Here is a 23,807-nt window from a genome sequence, read left to right as displayed (position 1 = left end):
GAAAATTCCCCAGCTCTGCTGTGCAAAATAAATAAATAAGTAGAGCAATACGCAGCTGAGTGGGGATATTGGTCGTCGACAATTGCCGTATACTACGTGCGGCCGCCGATTGCGAACGCGACTGTATCCTCTTGGACGCTCCAGTGGCGATCGCCACCCACAGGACGAGTACAGAATGGACCGTCCCGTGTGTCGTCGAATTTGTGCACTTCGCGCAGCCCCGCCCTTTCGAGATGACGGCCTACAAAGACCAGACTAGCCAGCGTATTTATGGATGTTTAAGAGAACATCGTACATTGTAACACAGCTAATCTTCCAAACTGTTGCATTCAGTGTAAAACCTTTGCCACCCTCTTCAATAATGTCGGAATAATCGCGGAAGAATAGAAAGAGAAATCTTAGAGGCATTTAAAACCAACAAGACTGGCAATGAATGCGTCACAGCTTCGTCAGGCTTACAGCAAGAGAGTATACAATTTGATGAACAGCACGTGACGTGCAAGGTATCGGCGCCTATAGTTGTACCATCAAATGTTTTCTTATTTTTGGAGTTGTTGCTTACGCGACTGTGCGCCCTGCAATGCTGTGGCGATTATCACCGAGTAAAATTCTGCTGTGTATTCGAGCCTTGTACTGATATATATATATATATATATATATATATATATATATATATATATATATATATATATATATATATATATATACCGGGTGTCCCAGCTAACTTGAACCAAGGGTTACAAAATAATATATTTGAGGTAGGTCAGTTAAACCAGTTGCATACAACTACCAGCCTGCTCGCGCACTACAGGCAATTTTTTGTTTTGCAATTAGTTAATTGGCTAATTATGCTAATTTTTCTAATTTAATAAATATTCATCTTAGACCAAAAATATGAATTGGAAAGTTGTAGACCACCTTCAGAAACCCCCATTCCATTAATAGCGATAAAGAAAGTCTCACGTGTATCTTTTTTTCCGGGCTCAAAAGAAAGCCCGCGAAATACAAATAATACCACGTGACTAGCGCATCTGAGCGCAGCGATCGTGGTGCTCTCAGTCGTGATTTGAGCGAACGAAATCGGCTGCGGTCGTCACCCGATGGTCCCGTTGCAGCGGCAGGCAGAAATGTTGGCGATGGTTGGAACGAGCTCGAGCTCGCCCGTCGTCACCGCGATCTTGGCCAGGCCTGTGCACCGCAGCAGCCTACATCACGACAGGCGGATGACGATAAAGAACCGGCAAATGAAGGTGCAGCGCTAATTTTAGTCCAGTCACATGTCATCTCGCCCGTTTACCCAAGCCTGTATGCGCAGATTCAGTGGCTTATACCTTATCGCTCATCCGTTTGCCGTAAAGTTCGCTGATGGGAGAGAAGGAGGTTTTGTTAGAATCCCGGTGGTGTCGGCTCGCCGCTCTCGGTGCTACTTGCAACATCACGTGGGCCGGCTGTCGGACGCGGGCGAAGGAGCCATCGCAGGCATATCGGCCTGCCGCTTTAACGGGGCAAAGGAGACACGGCCGCAGCTAAATTCGTTCGCTCAAACCACGACTGAGAGCACCACAATCGCGGCGCACAAATGAACTAGTCACGTGGTATTATTTGTATTTCGCGGGCTTTCTTTTGAGCCCAGAAAAAAAGATACACGTGAGACTTTCTTTATCGCAATTAATGGAATGGGGGTTTCTGAAGGTGCTCTACAAGTTTCCAATTCACATGTTTGGTCTAAAGTCGATATTTAATCAATTAGAAAAATTAACATAATTAGCTAATTAAGTAATTGCAAAACAAAAAATCGCCTGTAGTGCGCAAGGAGGCTGGCAGTTGAATGCAATTGGTTTCACTGACCTACCTCAAATGTATTATTTTGTATCCCTTTTCGTGCCTGTTGGTGCATATTATATACACGTTATATGCCTCTCTTCATATTCCTGTAAATGTGTTTTGCAGTGTTTGCTATTTGTTTTTAGGTTTTGGTCATTATATAGACCAAACGACCTGTTATAATTAGTAATAACTGCCATTCACCAAAGGTTGCAATTGATACCGGCTGCCTTACATCCTGATTTAGTTCGACGGAGTCGTGACGTGGAAGAAATTATATCGGGAGAGAACGAAAATTACACGAAGTACACGCTTGCTGTCCTGTAGCTGCCGTGCGTCCTCTCTCCGACCAGTCAGAGAGGTCCCTCACATCTCCCCTTCACTTTCCTCCTCGTGCTCTTTTTCGGTTGCACCCGTGTCGCTCAACGCAGGAATGGTTGCACTGCAAAATTCTGTCATCTTGGCTATTCTGTGATATGTGCTCTCGTGGAGTTCATGTTTTTATGCAAATGTGTCAGACCGAGATCGCATGCCGGGAAGCTATACCAGAGAGATTGTAATTACGATATTTCTGAAATGCCGGACAAAGCACTCGAACTGCAGTCACAGGCGTGTCCCTTCAAAGCGCAGAAATAGCTCTCCTATCTGTCAGTGTTTATTTTTTAAATATTATTCTTATTAGTGCACTTTTATATACGACACAGGGTATATTAGATGTGCTTTGGTTTTAGGGGTCGCGTTCTAGAAAAGAACATGCACGTAAGTGAGGTTCTTCTGTTCTTTAGTGGAGGTTCGTTAGTTCCCAATAAAATGACATCAAGTTGAAGCGCACAACCAGAAGAGGACGGTGAAAGAGACGGGAGACAATCGAGCGCTTTGTCTCTCGTCTCTTTCACCGTCCTCGTCTGGGTGTGCGCTTCAACTTCATGTCATGTCTCACCAACACGCCCGAAAAACCACTTTCCCAATAAAAGCTGGATTCCAATATTACTCTTTGCGTACGTAGCTGTTGTAAAGCTCAAACTAAATTCATGTACCTTATCTATAGCCGTTTCAGGTGCGGCATGTCGTGTGAATCAACAGACTGCAAACACGTGTATACCTCAAAAATACATGCCAACAGTAAAGTTTTGTGAAAGACCAAATGTTTTCACCAGCGTTTCTTGAGGAATCAGGCTCTGCCGGAAGTTGCAAGTTTTGGTCTTGCCATGTAATTTATGGCAATTCCTCAGAAGGACATGCAGCACGTCAGAAATAGGAAAAGAAAAAAAATTGTAGGATTATATATATCTTATGCAGGTGTCTTATCGGATTCCCGTTTCCCGAGCGTTGTAAGGACATCTGAGCCTCCATAACATCGACATTTGCGGTGACAAAAGCGGAAACGTATGCATAGCATGAGCTTCATAGCGGTAAAATCAACAGCGTAAATATGCCCGTAGAACATATCAAGGCAATCGATATTAAAAAAATCTCAAATGGCATACTAAGTCGGATATTGAACATTCACTTGCTGATATCCGTTTTTGGAAGAATCAGAGTAATGCAGACACAAAGCGTTTTTACTACTGGGACGTCTTCTTACTCTTAGTATATGAGACACATGTACTTTAAACACAGGCTCCTGAAAAATAAAAGCCCATAGTGATCACCGTGTATAGTCGCAGTAAACCATGTTTGACTGTCTAAGAGGACACTTGGGGACTTACTGATAAAGCATTTTTCGTAGCTCTTTTAAAGTGCACATGCCTCCCGCTTCCCCTCTACCTTCCCCTGGCTGCTTGAAGAAGACACTTATAACTTGTAAGCCCCTCCTCAGCAGGTTTTCTCTCTTTTTTTTTTTACACACGCACGGCTTTTGAACATCGTAATTCGTCAGCAATAAATAAAACATGCCCTCTTAACGGTGGGTTTGGAGCATGAATGCTTGAGTCTCCAAATGAACCCAGACATTACATCGGCTACAACGCTAGAAAAGTTGCCTTGCCACAACTAAGAGTTGGAGGTACGCCCTGCATTGGCGCGGTAATGGCACACTTCTCTACAGGCGCAACCTCAACACCCTGATTAGTTGCGCTTCTTTGTGGGACTTGCGGAAATTTGTCGAAAAAAAAAAATTAATAGACTGCCAATCTTGGTGGGCTCAACAAAAACATGTAAGCGAAAATGCCACTGACCTTTTGTGGCCAAGTCATTGGCCAATTACGAAGGGAAATTTCGAATCGATATTACCTTGTGTTCAATACGACCTGATGAACACACAGCCACCCTGCAGCTGTCGCGTACCTTTAGTTGCCCTTTATCCGCCTCCGGGAGTGGACTCAGATCGCAGTCATTCCCGATTAAAAATTTAGTGCTCCAGATTTGGATAGAAACCGGAATAAACTATCTGATCGCGTTGCGCAGAAGAACCGTGAGTTGATTCGAAGAATTTTTGTTTATTCGAAAAGTTTGCCACAAGGCATAAGTTGAGAAAGAGGGAATGAAATGCAGGAGATAGAAAGTTAAAAGAAGGAGCGAAGACCAGTTTCACTAAGGTATTCGCAGAGGTTGACAGCGTAGCGATTGTCCATTGTCAATTTCTCGTAATCACAATCGCGGTTCCACCGCAGGCGCACCTTCATGAGTAGCCGTTGTCTAAATGGAGCCGTTGCTGCACACGTCCACAACAAGTGACGCACATCACAGTTCTCAGGTGTAATGTCACAGTGAGGGCACCTGTCAGTCACTGGCAGATCGTTTTCACGCCACCGATGACGTAGAGATGGGGTTAGAGCCGCCCCTGCCCGAATCTGGCGCACTGATTCCTCCTCCTGCCGAGTGGGTACAGTGCTCTAAAGCCTTCTAGAACACTGTACTACGGGGCAGAGGGTGCGAACACGGAGGAATGAGAGCGCGTGCTCGCTGGCGCAGAACTTGTGAATCGGAAACGTGGGACAGGAATGGATCTGGGGGAAGAGGGGAATGTGGCTGGAAGAACTGCAGTCGTACAAATGGGAATTCCATGTCGTTCCCAAGTCCCTAAAGTATCTGCATGGTGAGGAGAACCGTCATCCTCAGCTGTCAAGATATTTGGTGTTCAAGGTTGCCGTAGCTGTGCCATTTATATAGGGCTCAAAAGTGAACCACACCTGCCAAATACTCTATGCTGAGACTGTGCTGCACCTGTAAAACGATTACCACTTTAATCGCTGTGTGTGCCGTGGCATTGAACAAGTGGAACAACGTAGAACAGGAGGCTTTGCGTAATTTTAAGCGCCAGTACTGCATGCATATACAAGCGCACTATTGTGCCGCCATTGTCGGCACAAGAACCGGTAATGCTGCGCTCTCAATCATTCAAAGTGCCAGCAACGGATGCTCATGTATGGCCCATGTAATTTGAGATTTCGAGCACGCATTGTCGACTCCGTGGCAAGTACAGGAAGGGAAAGTTCCGAAGGGAAAGTTGGCGAGTCTTCGCTCTATTACCCCACGATCGTCTTTCCACGTCGCAGAACAAGAGGGGGAAAAAATAAAGAGGGGGCCGGGGGGCCGGGGGGTGGCAGAGATATTGAAATCCAGCAAGGGGAACGGCTTAGCTCTTGGCAAACATTTCGTTTTTAACCAAAAGTGGCCTAACCTCTTCTAGTTTACTAAATATGTAAAATAGAAGTGACCCTGACCTGGGACGAATACGTTTTTTTTTTCCTCTATCTCTCTCTCTCTCCTTTCCACGGTCATATTTATAATATTGCAACCTATCGCCAGTTTGCCAGATGTTTAAAGCTGAGGCATCGCGCGCACGCCTTCTCAATCCTTAGCCGGCCTGTTCGAGTAAGCGACTTGAAGGTTTCTCCGAATTTATCGGTGCACTGCACTGACATATATTTAACAGACCAGAGTTCTGGGAGTTACGCGTCGCCATAGGTTGTGCCCGTAGAAGTCATTAATTCTTGGCTGTGAATGTAAAGATAATTCTTTATTTGCACTCGATTTCGGAGTCGTATGTCCCCACATAAAGCACACAGTATTTTACTCATAAACTCAGTATGAACAAACTCCCGTGTGTTAAAAAAACCTCCTGGCTTAGAGAACTATACGCTCATACTGCAGCAAACAGCGAAGCCTTTAACGAAAACAAACAAACAAGCAAATGAGCAATAGAAGAATGTGAATGAATAACTCAATGCCGCTTAATTATCTACGTTCTAATACTGGTGTCTTTTTTTTTTTTTTCCCCGCCGATTAGAGGACAAAACGGAGTTCTCATATATCGATGGATTACTGGATTCGAACGATCAAAGGCGTTCACTAAAAACGGAGTTTTTATAGGCCGTAAAAAAGGGCGAAAAGTGACAAGATTGGTGTCGCTTTCAACGGCAGGCTTCGCAAATAAGTTGCGTGCGCCGACACAGTTGTTACACAGCTCTTTGATTCATCTCAAACTGCTGTGGTTGTTACGGTGCAGGTCCCGACAGTTGGAACTCTGTGTTTGGTGCACGGCGGCCTTTAATTGTCCATGTGCCGTAAAACTCAACACAATGCATGGTCCCAGGGCTACATGTTACGCCACCACTCACTGCTGGTGGAGATCGCGGAGTCATTACCGCTGTAGACGTCACGAGTTTCAATGCATGGGCGGAAAATTTTCAAACACCATTTATTCTGGAATAAAAACATTTTTTTTTCTACCAGATACACGCGTCTATGTAAGCCGGAGAAAAATCGCATAATATTTGTGTGTGTGTGTGTGTGTGTGTGTGTGTGTGTGTGTGTGTGTGTGTGTGTGTGTGTGTGTGTGTGTGTGTGTGTGTGTGTGTGTGTGTGTGTGTGTGTGTGTGTGTGTGTGTGTGTGTGTGTGTGTGTGTGTGTGTGTGTGTGTGTGTGTGTGTGTGTGTGTGTGTGTGTGTGTGTGTGTGTGTGTGTGTGTGTGTGTGTGTGTGTGTGTGTGTGTGTGTGTGTGTGTGTGTGTGTGTGTGTGTGTGTGTGTGTGTGTGTGTGTGTGTGTGTGTGTGTGTGTGTGTGTGTGTGTGTGTGTGTGTGTGTGTGTGTGTGTGTGTGTGTGTGTGTGTGTGTGTGTGTGTGTGTGTGTGTGTGTGTGTGTGTGTGTGTGTGTGTGTGTGTGTGTGTGTGTGTGTGTGTGTGTGTGTGTGTGTGTGTGTGTGTGTGTGTGTGTGTGTGTGTGTGTGTGTGTGTGTGTGTGTGTGTGTGTGTGTGTGTGTGTGTGTGTGTGTGTGTGTGTGTGTGTGTGTGTGTGTGTGTGTGTGTGTGTGTGTGTGTGTGTGTGTGTGTGTGTGTGTGTGTGTGTGTGTGTGTGTGTGTGTGTGTGTGTGTGTGTGTGTGTGTGTGTGTGTGTGTGTGTGTGTGTGTGTGTGTGTGTGTGTGTGTGTGTGTGTGTGTGTGTGTGTGTGTGTGTGTGTGTGTGTGTGTGTGTGTGTGTGTGTGTGTGTGTGTGTGTGTGTGTGTGTGTGTGTGTGTGTGTGTGTGTGTGTGTGTGTGTGTGTGTGTGTGTGTGTGTGTGTGTGTGTGTGTGTGTGTGTGTGTGTGTGTGTGTAGGTTGCCTATGGAACTGCCTTCCCCTTTGCGCAGTCCGTGTACATCCAAGGAAACGTCAAACATTACGGTCACGATGTCACTTGCCTGACTGGACGTCTCAACTATAAGGACGAATTGGCCACGCCCGACTGGCGAGCAAAAGGCCTTTCAGTCGATGGACCTTTCTAGCTCAGGATCCGTTCTTGCGGAGTGCTTGGGCAAGCGCAGCTAACCGGCGGGGTTAGTCGTTAATGAGCTCATTATAAGACGTCACTGGCAGCCCGTTAATTAATGACTCATTGTGGACCCCGCCGGCAGAGTCGGGACATCGTGGTGACAAAGGGAACGGCGTGCCCGATTCGTGAGAAGCCGCGCCGCCAGAGCGACGTCTACGGATATCTTTGCCAGCGGGCGAGGCCGCCGGGGCGGCGGATGTTCTTAGCGGTGCGGCCTTGCGACGGCGCTCGCTCGCGAGGGAAGCGATCGCATCTGGCCGGCATCGCGTCGTAGCGGCGACAAAAGAGGCCTTAAGGTCGCCCGGCTTCGATGTGCCGCTTTCTTCAGGCCCCTTGGTTCTGCGCTAATGCCTGCGCGGAGCGATAAAATCTCGCTTCGGACGCCGATTACGGTCGCATGAAGACGTCGTCACTCTCTCGATGGCTCTTGCGCAGATTGCGCTAATAGTATAGACCGTATTTGGCCGGTGTCCTTCGCGTACGTATTTATGCAAATGAATCTGTTACGCTTGCGTAAATAGTATCGGTGTGTGCGCCAATGAATCGTTACATCCGATTAACGCTGCGGGTCTCGTCCACGCACTCTCAGTCACTGACTGGTCCATCCGTGTGGCACGAACGCTTTGAAACTCGAGATTTGCGACAAGCTAACCTACGTACGCTTTCGTTGGCTTCTAAGCAGAACAGAAAAGGCGGGTCGCATTTGTGCTCCGGAATGACGAAAATCACGAGTAACGTGTTCTCCGCAGCAACGTTCATTTGCAGGCTTCATTTACTCGGTACCGCAAAGAGGAGGTTGGTTGCTCGGTCTTCAGATCCATTCAGCCCTGTGTTTTTACCCCCGACTTGGTTTCTTGCTAGTTTCATGCTATACCGTCGCCGTAGTGGGCGTCAAGCGCCCCATATATGCTATATGTTACCGGCTCTTCATCGGAACGGCCCGTAGGAATTCAACGGCGGCGCAATTAAGTGATGACGTTGTAGCATGTATATGGATTAGTACCATATATTCGAGTCATGTAGGCTCCCGGAGGTGCAAGCCATGCGTGTTCTCATTCATGTGCAATCTGAAACTCCTTATTGTTGTCTCGAGTGGCGTCGGCTCACTCTGCATGTAATAAAACTCCGCCCTGCCATTCGCCAAGCAGTGCCGTAGTGTTCCAGGTTAGCGCGTGCTATTCGTTATTCATGTCGTGCGCCTCCAGAGCTCTCGGCGATGTTCGTCCTTAGCCAAAGAAACGGGGCACCAAAGCCGCGTGAAGGGGGTCGCTTCACGCGGCTTTCCGGGCACGTAACTTGCTCGCTCGCTGCCGTCTCTCCTTCCTTCTCTCCTCCACCTCGTGATCGTGCGGCGTCACACTCGGCGAGGGTGGGAGACAGCGGAGCACCGTTATCTGCTCCAAGGTCGTGTTTACTTTCTTCTTGGTGCCTCTCGCCCATCTCTCGCCGTTCGCCGGCGGAATCGGCTGTGAAAACGCTGCGGCGTCCCCGGGGCTTGTTTTCTCTCGCCGTAGACCACCCGCTCCTCGCGGAGCAACGCCGCCACACTGTTGGCGTCTAGCGAAGGTGTCCTTGGCAGTGGCCGAGGACGGAGAACGGCAAGGTCCCCCCGCCCGGGGAACCCACGACGCACCCGCCGCTGGTCGGCCGGTCGAGCGTGTGTGGTCCAACGTTTAATGACGCGAGTGAGTTTGTTTCCTGCCCAAACGGCCAGTCTGTTAGGTCGATAGCGGATGTAAAGGCTGCGTGCGCTTGTGATTCTGTGCGCAATAAATCCAGCCCGATTATTTGGACTATAAAGAGCCAAACACTGTCGCTGTGGGCTCTGCGATGGCCTCGGCCGTCGTTTCTGAGATCCTGGTATGGTTACAATTTTTCATGTCCGAGACGCCGACATGCCGGCCCACTCGTACGATATGAGGAGAAGCCCATTCTGGCGTTGCCCCTGAGCCCTCTTGTTCCTTCGCAGCAACTCGTCTATGATTCAGGCCACGAACAATCTGATCCTTGGCATTTTTGCGGTTATCAGGCTTCCAATCCCGAGTTTTAATGCCCTGGAGCCCAGGACAATGACAAAGCATGTTTCGGAGTCAGAGATCGCGCTCCTTGACCTAACAACACCGACATTGAGACAGCCGTTGACCCTTCGGGCAACCCCGTCTAAGACACCGCATTGTGCCTGTTTACATTTTTTTTTTTTTCTCTCTTATCGTGTCGGGCTTGTTTTCGCGCTTACTCCATTCCATGCGCACAGCGTTGCGAAAGTCTTTCCTCTGCGCGGCCCACTCACACATATCCATACTTCCCTCTTCTTTTTGTAAGCCGAGCAGAATTCGCACGACGCGCGCTTTTGATACCCCCTTGCCTCCGAAATCTAAATTTAGGACACGACCGCTCAGTGTTTTTCTGCTTTGCGCCGCTCGCGGCGCAGTTGTTTTAGAAAGAGACGCGCCGAGCACAGAGCACACCGCCGTTCCCGCTCTCTCGTTCTTTCTCGTTGTGAAACTCGATCCTCGCGGGAAGAGAGCGCTGTCTTCCCGCAACCACCTCGGGCGCTCTCGCTGCTTTGTTTACAACGCGCTTCTCGCCTTGGCGTTATCCTCCGCCTTTTGCGGACGGAGAACGCGCACAATGCCACCCGCGGCGCGCTGCGAGGAAAAGTGAGCAACACGCTGCTGTTCGGCCGCTTTGTAAAAAGGCGCCGTGACTGAGCTTCCCTTGCTGCGAACTGTCTTAACGCGGCCACCGACTGGCCTCAATTTCCTCCGCAGTGCACCCAGACTGCGAAGAGACTCCATAACAGACCGTGCGTTACTGTTAGCTTTTTTTTCTTCTCTTTTTTTTTTTATTTTTTGTTCGCTCGTTGCAAGCAAGTTACGGGGCTCGCGTAAGGTATTGATCGTTTTTCTACTGGGCGCCAGATTCTTCAAGCGGCTTTCAAGGTCAGATGTTACTCAACGTTTAGGAAGAGGCGCATAACACGCCCATCATCTTTCTCTTCCTTTCTAGGCGCGTACTCTGCATGCCTCGAATTTGATATTTGTACCGGTTCCGTTTTAGACTGGGTGGAGATGATGTGGGCTTCGGTACCGTAATGAACTTCCGCACGGTGCGTCTGCCCCTTGCGTCCCTGGTTGGAGCAAGGTAAGCTAGTACGCTATTACGGGAGGTGCAGGGGTGGTGCGACTTCCCAATACCATCATTTATGCGCAGCGTAAAATCAATCAGGATGGCCTTTCGGTAATGTCTTTTTTGCGTCCCGGGAGAAAATAAGTAGAAGCACAGTCATGTGAAAACATAGCTTCCTTCCAGCGACAGTCCTTTAACCTTAGACTGCCGAGTTTATTTTTCCTTGGTTTATATTCAAGTAATATATGAGCTGCATTGTTAATGTTGCCCATTCATCTGGTACACCCGATTTAGCTGGTCGGTGTAGAGTGGACGGAAGAAAACGGCTCTGTCGGCGTCCCTGGTGGTAGGTGCAAAGGTGATGGCGATCGTTATTATTATTTTTGTTTTCCTTCGTTCTCTATTTCTGCGTAAGCTTGGAAACACTTGGCAGCAACAAAACATGGAGCGAATGAAAATATAAAAAAAAAAAGAAAAGAGAAGCATAGATCACGTGTTACTGCTGTCCTGGCCGTGACTGCACGGCCCATGGTGACGTTTTCTGAAAACAGCATGGTCCCAAAATATTATCTCTAATGTGTATGGGTGAGTTCGAAAGGGGGAGGTGCTTCTCAAATTAGATGGGAAATGCTTGACGTTCGCGATGGTGCGATTAACTTGTAGAAGTTCTAAGTGGCTCCAAGGAGTGCCTGTGCGCGTGACCGTCACTGCAGCGCCTCGGGACCTGTAGCTGGTCTAACGGTCAGCCCGACCCAGGAAGTTGCGCAAAAGGCGTTTGGCTCGCCTCCACGGGTGGCACACGCGCGCACGGACAGGGGAAGCACCCCTCAGCTGCGTTCGCTGCCAACAGATGTCGACGCCGATACACACTGCAACCCTGCTCCAACTAACGACACCCATCTGCGCCACGACGCGATGCGGATCCGGCCGCGTGCCTTTTTCTTCTTGGGGAGTGCGCCGTAGGTGCTACGTTCCGCGTCTGCTACTCTTGCCCACCCGACTGCACAGGAACTGAAACCGTCCTGCACCTAGTGTCCGCAGTGCACTATGAACAAACAGGCACGAATGAATTGATTAATTAACGAAGGTAACTGACAGGGCAGGTAGCCTTATACAGAGTGAATAAGAAAAATAAAATAAATGCTCAAGGGGCCATAATGTGAAGATGCAGGAGATCGTTTGTTTATTGACAGTAGTAATAAGTGTTTACCGCGCTCTGCATGAAGGCAGGGTGACCTAGCTAAAAACAATTTATAAATTCTGACAGCATATGATACCGCCGCGGTCAGTCGGCCTCGACACTTCGCGTCAACACGGCAGCTTAAAACGTGTGGTAATGCACGGTTTGCCAGAAATTAGACACAAAAGTCAATATACAGCGTTATAACGCTGCAATTATACATTGCCGGATAGTAACAATACCGGTGGCAAAACACAGCTCTCAACGAAAGAGAGAGACAAAGAGAGCACCAACGTTTAATCAGCGGTTTATGCGTGTGCATTCAGATAAGTGAAGTTGCAGACGAGAATTCGGGAGATGCATTCGTGACGTTTCGACTAAGTGTGCGAAAGAACGAGACCATGCCTTTGGTCATCAACGAGTGTAACCGGAGTTGGCCGAGCAAAGCAGCTCGCATTTCGTAAGAATTCCACTTTCGGGCTTTTGATTTCCTTCAACGAGGCGGTGAGAGTTTTGCTTGGTCAGAGCTGTTCCGCCGGCAAGTAATATTAATAATAATAAAAAAATAAAGCTAAAGAGTTCAAATACGTGCATGTGGGAGATATGTGTGGCCGCTTCACTAATTCCGCCAACTGCACTCCGCTTCGCGCAGAGAACTGATTCTAACTCTGCATGTGAAGGCCCTACGGCGGCGGTCTGGGTGACACTGGAACTTTGGATGCTACTTAATGCCCCCGCCACGTGTGTCCTACACGCGGATATTGCGGCAAAAGAGTTTAGCGCCAGGTGAAGCCGCTCACTGGTCGGATCCGTTCGTCTTTTTCCTCATCGAACGAGACACACTTTGAGCTTTCAGACCACTGCGAGCCAGCTGCTGGTAGGAATAAGGGTGAAAGATGTCGATGCTGCACAAAGAGCACCCACCTGACGTCCGAGTGCTTATAGCACGCAACGCATGACGGGAAAGTATAGCGCCACAAAAGTCTGAACACGCGTGAAAATTTTCTGAATATATATATTTTTTTTTTCTTACAAACACCAAGTGTGGCTCGGAAGATTGGGAGTGACCGCTTATGGTTCAAACTACGAAAGTAAAAGCACTTTATTTCCCGTCAAACAATGGGCCAGCAGGTCTACAGTGAAAGTAAAGGCAACAGATGGGTACATGTGCTGCATCAGTATGCAGCTTCAGGAATAGAGGATCCGATGAACGGCCTCCCGTATGCTACCCAACTAGTACCACTGCACGACAAATCGCGTATGTCGAATTTGAAAGGTAATTTCATAATCTATCGTCAGAAAAGGACTTGAGATTGCAGCGAGCGAGTCAGAGGCCGTCACTACTCGGTGGTTGCATGTGGTGTTGCATTCCGGCAATTTTCCATTCTTCACGGAACATGACAAGTAAAGTTTGGCAAAAAGGAAATTCATACGTAATTGGAAGGAATTAAGAACTGAAATTACCTCGGTTTTTTTTGTTTAATTGAGGGAGTTTCCAGGCTGCTGAAGAAAAAAAGGGGATGAAATAAGATTTCTGGGCCTAAATGAGTGGATTTTCGATTACGGCACGGATCATTTCTTGGCGTTTACGTGGTGGTGGTGTGCAGCTCTTGCGCTGTGTGTACCCTCTCAGACAGTTAAATCACTCTCTCGTCGAACTAACGTGTTCCTTAAGATGATGGGCTGGTCAATATTGCTTTAATTTCTTTTATCTGCCCAAACTCAGTTATTTTCGATTAACTGGAGAAGGCTAGTAGTAGTATGTTGTTTGCCTCAACGTGCCTTGAATGCTTGGGCATGATGAGATAGATATCGATCATCAAGGAGTGAGGGGTAACCGTTGCAGATAACGCCTGAAGAGAACGCTCATATGTGTCAGTGGTCATCATCGCGCATTAGTGCAGGTACGTAATTTGGACCATGCTGGACCAGTTCTTAGCCTACTGAGGAGGAGGAGGAGGAGGAGGAGGAGGAGGAGGAGGAGGAGGAGGAGGAGGAGGAGGAGGAGGAAAAACATTTATTATATAAACTTCCTTTTCTTCCTGAGTGGAGCCCTCAGTCCAGGGCTCCATGTGCCGCCTCAATCCTGCAGGCCCGCCAGAACAGCTGGCGTTGGTCTTGCGGGTTGTTGCGAATAAAACGGTCTCAGAAAGAATACAAATCAGTCCATAAGCCCATGGGCCACGGCAATCCTCTCGGCCCGCTCGATTAGCCGGCGTTGTTCGGCCAGCTCCGTGCGGGACAAGGCATCTTCCCAAGATGAGAGGGTGGGGTGACGTACAGGTGGAATGCCGCCGGGTGGCTTTGGGCAGGCCCAAACAGAATGATATAGTGTAGGTCGGTGTTGTTGGCAGGTGGGGCATTTATCTGGGTAGCGGGTGGGGAAGAACAAATGTTTGTGGTACAAATTTGTATACGTGTGAGTCTGCAGTTGTCGCCATGCCACAGCTTCGGCCTTGGTGAGTGTTGGGTGCGGCGGTGGCAGAGTTCTTCTTTGTGTACGGTAATATAGTGTAATGTAGGTGTAAGACTGTAGAACTGTGCTGGCGTCCTCTGTGTCTACTTCCCCCTCCGCTTCCGTCGACAGCGCCCGGAAGGTTCTCGTTGCCAGGAAGGGAGGAGTGAGCAGGAGTCCAAACAATTTTAACAATGGGAAAGGTATCATAGTTTATAGGTGAGAGCACGCGTGAAGCCTCGAAAGATAATGTATTCTTCGCGAAGGCGCGACACACAGCTTGTGAATCTGTGATTGTTGTGTATGTCGGACTGGTGGGATGTTTGTAACATGTGTCCATGTGGTGTATGAAGGCGAGTGCTACCGCTATGGCAGTCTCCTCAGCCGTCGTGCTCGAGTTCCTACCACGAACGGAGCCCGTAATCTTAATTGAGCCGTTGGCGTCCGTAACAGCTAGTGCCATAGCGTCTGTGCCCGATGGATATCTCGCCGCGTCGACATATAAAACAGTTTGGACACCTCTGTACTGGCGCAGGAGTGCCTCCTACGACCAGTGTGGAGTGCGGGGTCCATATTCTTTGGAACTGGCGCGACCCTGATCTTAGCTGTCAGTTTGGGCGAGATGGCATGGTACCTCTGTTGCAGCGGTGTTGTCGGTGTTGCTGAGGAGGCAGAGCCAACAACTTGTTCTCCATCTGTGTAACCTTTGGGTTGCCTTGTCATATAATAATGGAGAAAATGTTCCAGCGTATCAGAAACCAGAACATATACGTTTAACTAGACTTTGGCAAAAACAAAAACAACAGCAAACGCTTTTTTGCTTTAGTGCCGATGATGGTTGTTGCGGAGGCTATGGGTTGCTGGACCACGGAAAGCGAACATGAATCGTATACTTGAAACTGGGCGCGCAAATCCGGAAGTAGGCTTCGGCGCGAATATACGAGAGTGTGCACGAGATTGCCGAGCATTTTCGTAGTGCTAAGGAACCCAAAACAGCGTGAGTCATTTTTTTTTTTTTTTTTTTTCCAGGCAGACGAGGCCTCTGGGCGCTCGCTCATCATATAGCGCGCCTTTGTGCGCACCCGTACACAGCGCGCCGATGTGCGAACTCGTTCGAGGACCAAAAATGACTCGCCCTGTCCCCTCGACCGCGCACGAGGCACACGCAAGCTCGCGTTAACATAACGCGCGCGGCTTCGACAGCGCCGAACTTGAGCAACTTGGCCGGCGTTGAGTGGGTTGCTCGTGTTCTCGCTGGAACAACAAACGCGCCTGTTTCCCAACAGCTGCACTCTGTGTTGGAGGCGGAAAACGGCCCCAAGAAGGCGTTGCGACCTCTCCCGCCTCCTCCGAAGCGCCTTGAACCTCCGCCACTGTTTTCACGAAACTGTTTGAAGAACAAGTTCGTATATACATTACTGACGGGTCGTAATCCATCAGCTGCTAGCCAGCATGAGTGAGCGGTCGCGAAAAGGAGCGGCCAAGGAGTGGGCCGCTGTTAGGAGTAAACGGCTTGGGAGTTTCCATTTCGGAATAGAAATAGTTCCGCATTCTGCCGCGCTTAGTGTCTCGGGCTCAAGCGCGGTGCCGAATATTTCAAGAGGTGCCCTGCTGCTTTCCATAGTCTAGTTGCGTAGGCTCCGGTTTGGTTCTATCTGAAGCTGCCTGGTCCGCTTATTCGGTTTTATCATTTAATTTCTGACCGACGGAGTCAGCTCTCATAACTTCATTTGAACGCATTCATGTGATTTCATATCGGATCTTGGATTAGTAACATGGCGTAGGAACTAACGAGGTTAGCTCGTTAGTAACGAGGTTTAAATTCATACACCATTGATTTTTTTACTCTTTGTTTTGCCGTGGGTACAAGTCTCATGCTCGTTCTTGTACTCGGCCTTGACCTCGGTTCTGTCCGCTGCTGACGGGAATTACATACGTGGCCTCAATCTGAATGCATAACGCCGCACACACCCATCGCACCTAAAATAAGAATAAGAAATGACGTAAGCACGCCGATGTCGTTCAGAGAAGAAAGCGCCTTCCGGTCGAAGCCATCCTATAGTGAACTATATGCGCAGAAGCAGTTTGCTCTGTTTCACGGGTCCGTTTTCTCGTAGAGTCGTACGCTACACTTCGCCAAACTCAAACTTCCATGTGCCGCTGACACACGTGTGAGCGCAAGGGCTGCTCTGCTGTCCATTTAAGGAAGTCCCTCGGCCGCAGGAGCAGTACACACGCATACGCTCGCGTTCCATCAGACCAGCCGTCATCATTCCGTCGGAAGAGAGAGAGAGAGGGAAGGGGGGGGGGGGGGGGGGGACTACTGACGAAACCAAGTGGCGTGCTGCAGTTTAAACAACTCTTGACTGAAGAGTTCGGTACACAACTGGTCATAGGCCCCGCGTCGTCAAAGGATCCGTTTGCGGAGAAGGCCCAACTGGAGTCCGGGCGGCGTTTGTTTGAAGCGGCGCAGAACCTGTTTCGGAGACCGTAGCAGCATCAATGCCTTCTTTTCTCTGGAGACGGAGGGCCGTTGCTTCCTCCCTTACGTTGTTTGCGCGTCGCTCAATTGTCTTGCTTAGAAAACGCCAGTTGGGGAAACCGAAAAATAATAAAACGGCCACGCGTGGCATCTCGTCGCTGTTCGGGCTCGTGCTGACCCCTACCCCCTTCCCAGTTGAGCAGCCCCTGAGCAAGATTAATGTCATAGAGCGAACGGGGTTCGGTGATGTTTAGCTTAGCTCATCCGCTCGTTCATTACCCGACGGTTAAACGCTATAGAAACTGCGAGTAGCTTGAGTCTTCACGTTCGAATCTAGAAAAAAAAAAAAAGTACTATGTTGCCTTACGATGAAATGCTCCTACACTTGCGCGGAAGCGATGCGAACTCGTTGTCTTTTTTTGTATTTTGTAAATAATGTGCAAAGCTCCTCCTGTCATTTCTGCTATCGCTGCCCTCTGTACTTCTCCTCGCTATCCTCTTCCTATCCCATTTTCTTTCTCGCCGGCCGCAGTTTGGGTGCTTCAGATTTTAGATAGCAGTCGCCGCGGCCGGCAACACTTTTTTCCTTCCTTTTTGTTTGATAATTCGATAAACCACTACCACCATCACCTTACGATGAAGTTGTTTTGGGGCCACGTTGTGCAGCGCTACGCGGGCGCACGTGCAAATAAAAAAACAAGGAACACCAAAGAGAAAAAAAGGCCCGCAATAACCGCATTCTGCCTTGCGTGGTAGAAGAGATATAAGTACTGTTCATCCTCGAAGCCTAAAGAGACTTATAGACTTTATAATTGAGGGGAAAAAAAGAGCTTGAGCCACATGTCGTGCAAGCGGCGCGAGTTGGCCAATCTAACTTCCGTTACACTGTGAGAATACGAGCTACTTGTCGCACCACCAAATAACGTTCGATGCAGTCAATAAACTTTACCCATTAGCTGTGGCGAAAAGAACCATTGCAATATTACGTGAATGTTACCTACAGTATGGTTCATTAGTGATTCTCAAATTATTATTTTTTATTCCTTTTAGTCGTACTATTTTGTTGCGTGTATCGATACAACGAAATTTCAAGGTGCTAACGTCACTGAGTTCGTCCCATGTTCACCCCTATTTTTATTCTATCGCAGTGGCATAAATTCACTAGTGGAGCTCTGCTGGCGAGGCCGTGTTTTATCGATATTTATTCGCTACGACCGCATTTCGGTGGGGCGATGTGCAAAAGCGACAGACAGTGTGCAGAGATTTCTCTGACTCTCCTTCCATCCTTGCTTCACCTTCCCGGTGAAGGCAGTGTAGGCCATGGTCGCAGTGGTCGGGTTGAACCCGAGTCTCTGCTGCCTCAGCCGTCGAGCGCCTTAACTACTAAGCCACCGGGATCGCCGCCTATTTGTGCAGTGATAAGGGCCTTCACCCAAATACTACTGCGGTGGAGGACGAAGGTAGAATGCCAGCCACCAAGATGGATGTATTTCAACCAGACTCCCAGGAGCGAGGGAGGGAGTGAGAAAACACTAGTTGACGGGTCGGCGAACCACAAAGAACCTTCACCGGTCCAAAATAAACCCGCTGTTAGCGTTCACTGCGGCGTCTCACTCACCGTGCTCAGCGCAGTCGTGCCGGCGAGTCGAGGCGGCATTATAGCTTAACTCTAACGTACTGCTCAGTAGTCCCCGTCGTGTTATGAACAAAGCACAGGAAATTGCCCCTTCGCAAACTTCGAAATCGGTGCGAAGTACTGTGTTTCTTGTGTCGCGCAAAAGAATGTTATCTATCTGGCCGAAACTGTAATGATCTAGTGCTAAGAGTGCATGCTTGAAAATCTTTCGTCACCCTTGTAAATAAGGACGCGCTTCACGTACCAACCAAAAAGCCTGCATTGTCTCGGGGAGTTCGAAATTACTCGGAGCCTTACACTTTGCTGCACGCGCAGAAGGAGTGCATGCATCTCACACTTGCGTTTGCGACCACTGCAAGGCCTAGGCTGCGTGATTACCAATCGGCGAACTAATTCACTTCTTCCCCTTTCTCTTCTCGACTTGTCCATAAACTTGTTTTTTCCATCTTGACAAAAAATATAAAATACCAATATTGCTGGCGGTATAAGTTGTACCGCGGAAGTGAGCACTAAAAAAAAAAAAAAAAAAAAAAAAGAAAAAAAAAAGAAAGAATCGGAATCGGACGCCTATCTTAATAGGTTGAAGCCGAGATCCATCACCAGAATCAAAACCAATGAGAATACGACCCCTGGCAGCAGTGGGTCTCACGCCGGGCAGTGCTGGGTCTTTTGCTGCTTATACTCAGGGACCACATCGACCTATGTCTTCTGGACTTCAATGCATCAGTAAAGGCATTTTGTCATTTACGTAACCATCCCTTTTTAGACAGGCTGATTAAAGATCTTTAAGAAATGTAATCTCTTGTACTTTATTCTACTGTTTGTGCCAATTATGCTACATGTTGTTAGATGATGATTAAAACGTTTATTGAAAGCCACATTGGCTTAGATTAGGGGAAGGCTGGTCGGGTCCCTAGTCCGGGACACCGTTGGTAAAAGTCGCTGTCTGTGCTCTTTCGACGAGGGCTCGTTGTTACTTGAGATCGGAGTTGGACAGGGCCGCCTCCCAGCCTTCCCACGTTGACTGATTTATTATGTCAATACTGGTATTTTGTTGACAAGCCCATACCATGTGGTATAAGTTGCCTTCTGGCCACAAAATTTGCACTGCGCCGAAAAGGACTCGGGCCCATTGGCGTTGTTGTTAGACAAGAATACGTACTGAGGCTGACGGGCTAGAAACGGTCAAGTTTATCACTGGAAGGGTGAGGGCGACTTACAAACGGAAAAATCAGGAACCTATGCTATCGCCGTAACTGCTACTACCCTGCGACAAGGTAGGCGACACCATGCAGACGAAGCAACAGGGCGGCCGGTGTTATGCGTCGCTGAATAAATATGCACGATATAACATTTGTTATTTCAGGAGAACTCCTAAATGCCCTCATTTCGAGGGTGCTATTGAAGGACGGGAAGAGGAGGGGGGGGGGGGGGGGGGAATTTGAACATGTAAATACAACAGGGAATATATCTAATATGACAAACTGAAGAATAAACACAAGTAAGGAATCACAATAAATGTATAAGCTTCAAATAGCAAAATGTACCTGGTCAACAACGCGCAAAACAAACATGATGAGAGAAAACGTGACGAGAAACGAACATGATGAGATATGAGAAAACATTTCATGAAAACTCGGTTAAGGTTATGATTATAAACCTTATCCCGCGTTTGGTTCGTTCCGTGATTTTCGTAATGTAACGTCGCAAGTTACTGCTTGCGTGGGGCATATACAGACGGCAAAACCATCACATGTGATAGCCACTTGTTGGTGGACTAGCGTGGCCGAGGCATATGCGAGAGACCGAGAATGGCACCTCAACCAGGCCTTTGCGGCGCGTGGACCTTCGCCTATGTAACCACCGTGTTTTGGCGTTGTAACAACGTCAGCTGCATCTTCATCCTTCCACGCTCCTCTCGTGTCTTTCTTTCCACGCTGCCTCGATAGCGTTTTCACGTCTTCTTCGTGTTCTAGACTGTGTTCAGGGAGGATGCAGCGCTCTCTCCCTTTCTTCGGCTGTGCTCCAACCTCGGTCGTGCTAAACTGGTGCGACCCGCAGTCCCTTGGCACCTCGCTTTCCCTCCGCCGTCCGTGCGTGCGTTTTGAGGCCGGCGCGCACCAGCACCGAGCTTAGGAGGCCTCCTTCGCGAGCAGCCGCGCCCCCTGGTGGCCCCCGAATGCCCTGACACTGACTGGGACCGGGGCTTCGCTCTTCGCCTTGGCCGCAAAGGCGCGTGGTCGGGTTTGCGCGGGTGTGTGGCTCCTCTGTCTGTGCTTGCACGGGCCCACGCAGCCGTCCCACGGAGAACCTCCCCGCAGAAACTGTCGCCGCTTTGGCAAAAGCGCCGCTGATCTCGGAACGCTGCGTGTTGTGGGCTGTTGCTGTGCCTGCTGCGCGAGCGAGACTTCATCGCGGCGGTTGATCGTCGAGAAGACCTCTGCTTCGTGCACATCGGCTGCCTGCTTCTGGTCGTTTGTACATACTCTATCACTTCTAGGGACCGCATTCCCCCGTTCTTCGATAAGGAGTAATCATATCGGACAAAGACGTTTCGGATCTGCATCTCCTCGCTTGTGGACAGTCAACAGGCCACTGTGCGCGCACTGTCGTTGAGTGTCGGTGTCCTGGTGCTATTGGACGGATTTTGTCACCCCCGTCCTCTCCCGTGGTTCTTTAGCCAGAAAACGGTTGCAAGATCTATTTTGTCACCGGGAAAGTGCTTCGACACACTGGCATCCACCTGGCCCGCAACCGTCCTCGACCTCTCGGCGACACATATACGCGTCGTTCAGGATCCTTGACCTGGAGACCTTCTGGCACAACTTGCTCTTGCGTGCTCCTGCAAAGGAGAATCCTCGCACTGATACAGTCCTTTCGGCGCGTGGTGTCCACGGTGCCTAACGTCTAGCAAGCGGTTCTGTGTACGGCGGCATCGACATGATCGTGGTCACGCACTTCGGCAAGCCATTAACGCGAAAGAAAGGTGAGTGCCTGCGTATAACAACGGCTAGAATATGATGAAGGGAGGGGGGGACGGTGGGGACCGGAGCATGCCCACCCTCCCCTTCCTCGCCATTGCCACAAGGCCCACCGCAGAGATGCAGGACAGCAGTGCTCGAAACGGGAGACGAGGATTTCAGACGCGCAAAGTTCTTTTTGTCGCACTGTTTGTTTGCATTTGGTTCAGGCAGAGCATTATTTTACTTACTTAGTTTTATTGCACATATGTAAGCTCCCAATCATTATATATAATTCGCCGCTAGCCCCGTACGTCGACGCTGCTGAACAGGGAGATGGGCTCGCAGTTTGGGCTGCTACCTGCACGCTGCGACCGCACAGCGTTCAAAACAACGCTTTGCGCCACTACCGACGCGAATCCTTTGTACTTGTTGCTACCTTTATAACCTTGTGTTCACTTATTAACGACGCGTATGATATGACACTTCGCTGCTCACAGGCATCAAAATGGGACGCATATATTGAGTGAGTCGTTGTACGTATACTGAGTAGGCATTTCTATTTGAAGCCCTTACTGTCACGTGGTACATCCTGTGTTGTAAGATTGCACAGCGTGAATGGCACTGCTGCCACGTCCAGTGTGGGGCAATCTGCCTGTGGGCCCTGGTCGAAACTGCTCGTGCGAATCCATATGGAGCCCTCAGGAGCAGGGCGTCCGGTGATTGACGTAACGCAGAGACGACCGGGCGACAGGTGCGTTGAACGTTGTCCAAAGGCCGCACGAGGCTGCATGCCAACCGGCGCCCGGCCGGCGCGCCAACTCCGCCAAAGTTCTCTCACCTCAGCGCCGTGGCTACACTCTTCTTAGCATGCAAACGCGTGCAGTATTTGCCCCACCCGGATTCCCATCCAGCCTCGCGGAGGAGCATACTTGCGAATGCACTAAAGCCTTTGCTCTCTACATTTCATATCGCATTACACAATTTCGGCAACCACGCTGCATCTCAACTCTAACCACATATATAGTAACCAGAACAGGTTGCAGACCAACCTACTAACGAGACTCCTAGTGTGCGCTGAGGCTGACACCTATTGCAGGCTTCATTCCTTGAGACGATTCGAACTTGCTTGGGCTTCTCTCAGCGCCATTAATACTATAGGCTTGACTACAACAGCACCACCGGCCGCCAGACAAAACCAGAGCAAATTTCAAACTATGTCTCTAATTTAGAATTAAAACCAAATCAGTCGAAACCTCTGGCAGCCAATTATTATAGCAGTTACTCTCATTCGCGCGAGTTAATCTTCATGACCTTCCTCGGTGACCTTTGCATGAGGCCGCGACCGGAATTTGTGTCGTACGCTTAATTTACGCGTACGTAAACAAATAAGTCTTGCATTCCGAACTATACGAAATATTTTTTCGTATGCGGAAAAAAATACCAAAAAGAGAAATACTTTACGATGAACATCTTTTATTTTCTCCACGGTACCATGTGGTCCCTTGCATCCCCGCACCTCATGGTATGGGATGCGTAGCACGTTACAGAATGTGTATTCATAGTTGTAGGTGGTGGACAATATCCTGTGTAGCAAGGTATAAGTAATATTTTACTGAAATGTTGAGTGCGGAAGGGGGATATGCCGAATAGACTGAGATCAGGCAACCAGGAAAATGAAATGGAGCTGTCGGTCCCCCGTTTTTATTCGTCCGACTTGTCCTCAGAACATAGTCGCCGACACCTTCGATGTGCGCCTGCTTTGGGCCTTCAGCCCCTAGCGCATTTTGGGGTTAAACGGAGCGAAACTCGTTTCGAGACGTTAGCAGTCGTAATGGCTCCGGGGTCGTGGCGTCGATCTCACATCATGGCGCCTGCATTTTGACGGAGGCCGCGTGCAAAGAACGCCTTTGTGCTGTGCAATGTCACTGGGCGCTGAAGAACTCCAGGTGGTTTCAAATGATCTGGATCTATCCATTCTGTACGGCGTCTCTTCCCCTCTCGCTACTTCCACTATACCTCGTTCATTTCTTCAGACATCGGTACTTCCTAGCTAACTGTCAGTTTGCTTCGATATTTAACCGTAGACGACTTTTTTTTTCTCCTGTCGTCGGCGATTATTTTATTTGGAAGCGACGGAGGCAAAATTCTCGTCTTGTTTTGGGCTCAGACGTGGGGGGCCAGAAATTTTGCAGCTTGCACACTGCTCTTTGGAGAACACCGTGGTTCATCGCCGACCTGTTAGGAGAAAAGGGGCCCAGGGGAAGGGCCGTGTTGCAACTGTATGCCGTCGAATGCGTCGATGACGGCTATGGCGAAAACAGCGAAGGCTTTCCTTCTAGTCCGTAACCTTGACAATAGCCTTGAAGAGTGTGATTAGTCGTTGGG

General features: G+C 49.1%; 1 protein-coding gene across 1 annotated transcript in view; it reads left to right on the top strand.

Annotated features, from left to right (window-relative positions):
• LOC146184913 (SH2 domain-containing protein 4A-like) overlaps window positions 1-23,807 on the top strand; it is a 233,704-nt gene that overhangs the window by 121,423 nt on the left and 88,474 nt on the right. The gene's annotated exons all lie outside the window — the stretch shown is intronic.

Source organism: Amblyomma maculatum, chromosome 7, assembly GCF_055883805.1.
Source record: "Amblyomma maculatum isolate TAMU_Amacu chromosome 7, ASM5588380v1, whole genome shotgun sequence".
Lineage (NCBI taxonomy): Eukaryota > Metazoa > Arthropoda > Arachnida > Ixodida > Ixodidae > Amblyomma > Amblyomma maculatum.
Note: the sequence above shows the minus strand (reverse complement) of the source record. Positions and strands in the feature narration are given on the sequence as shown.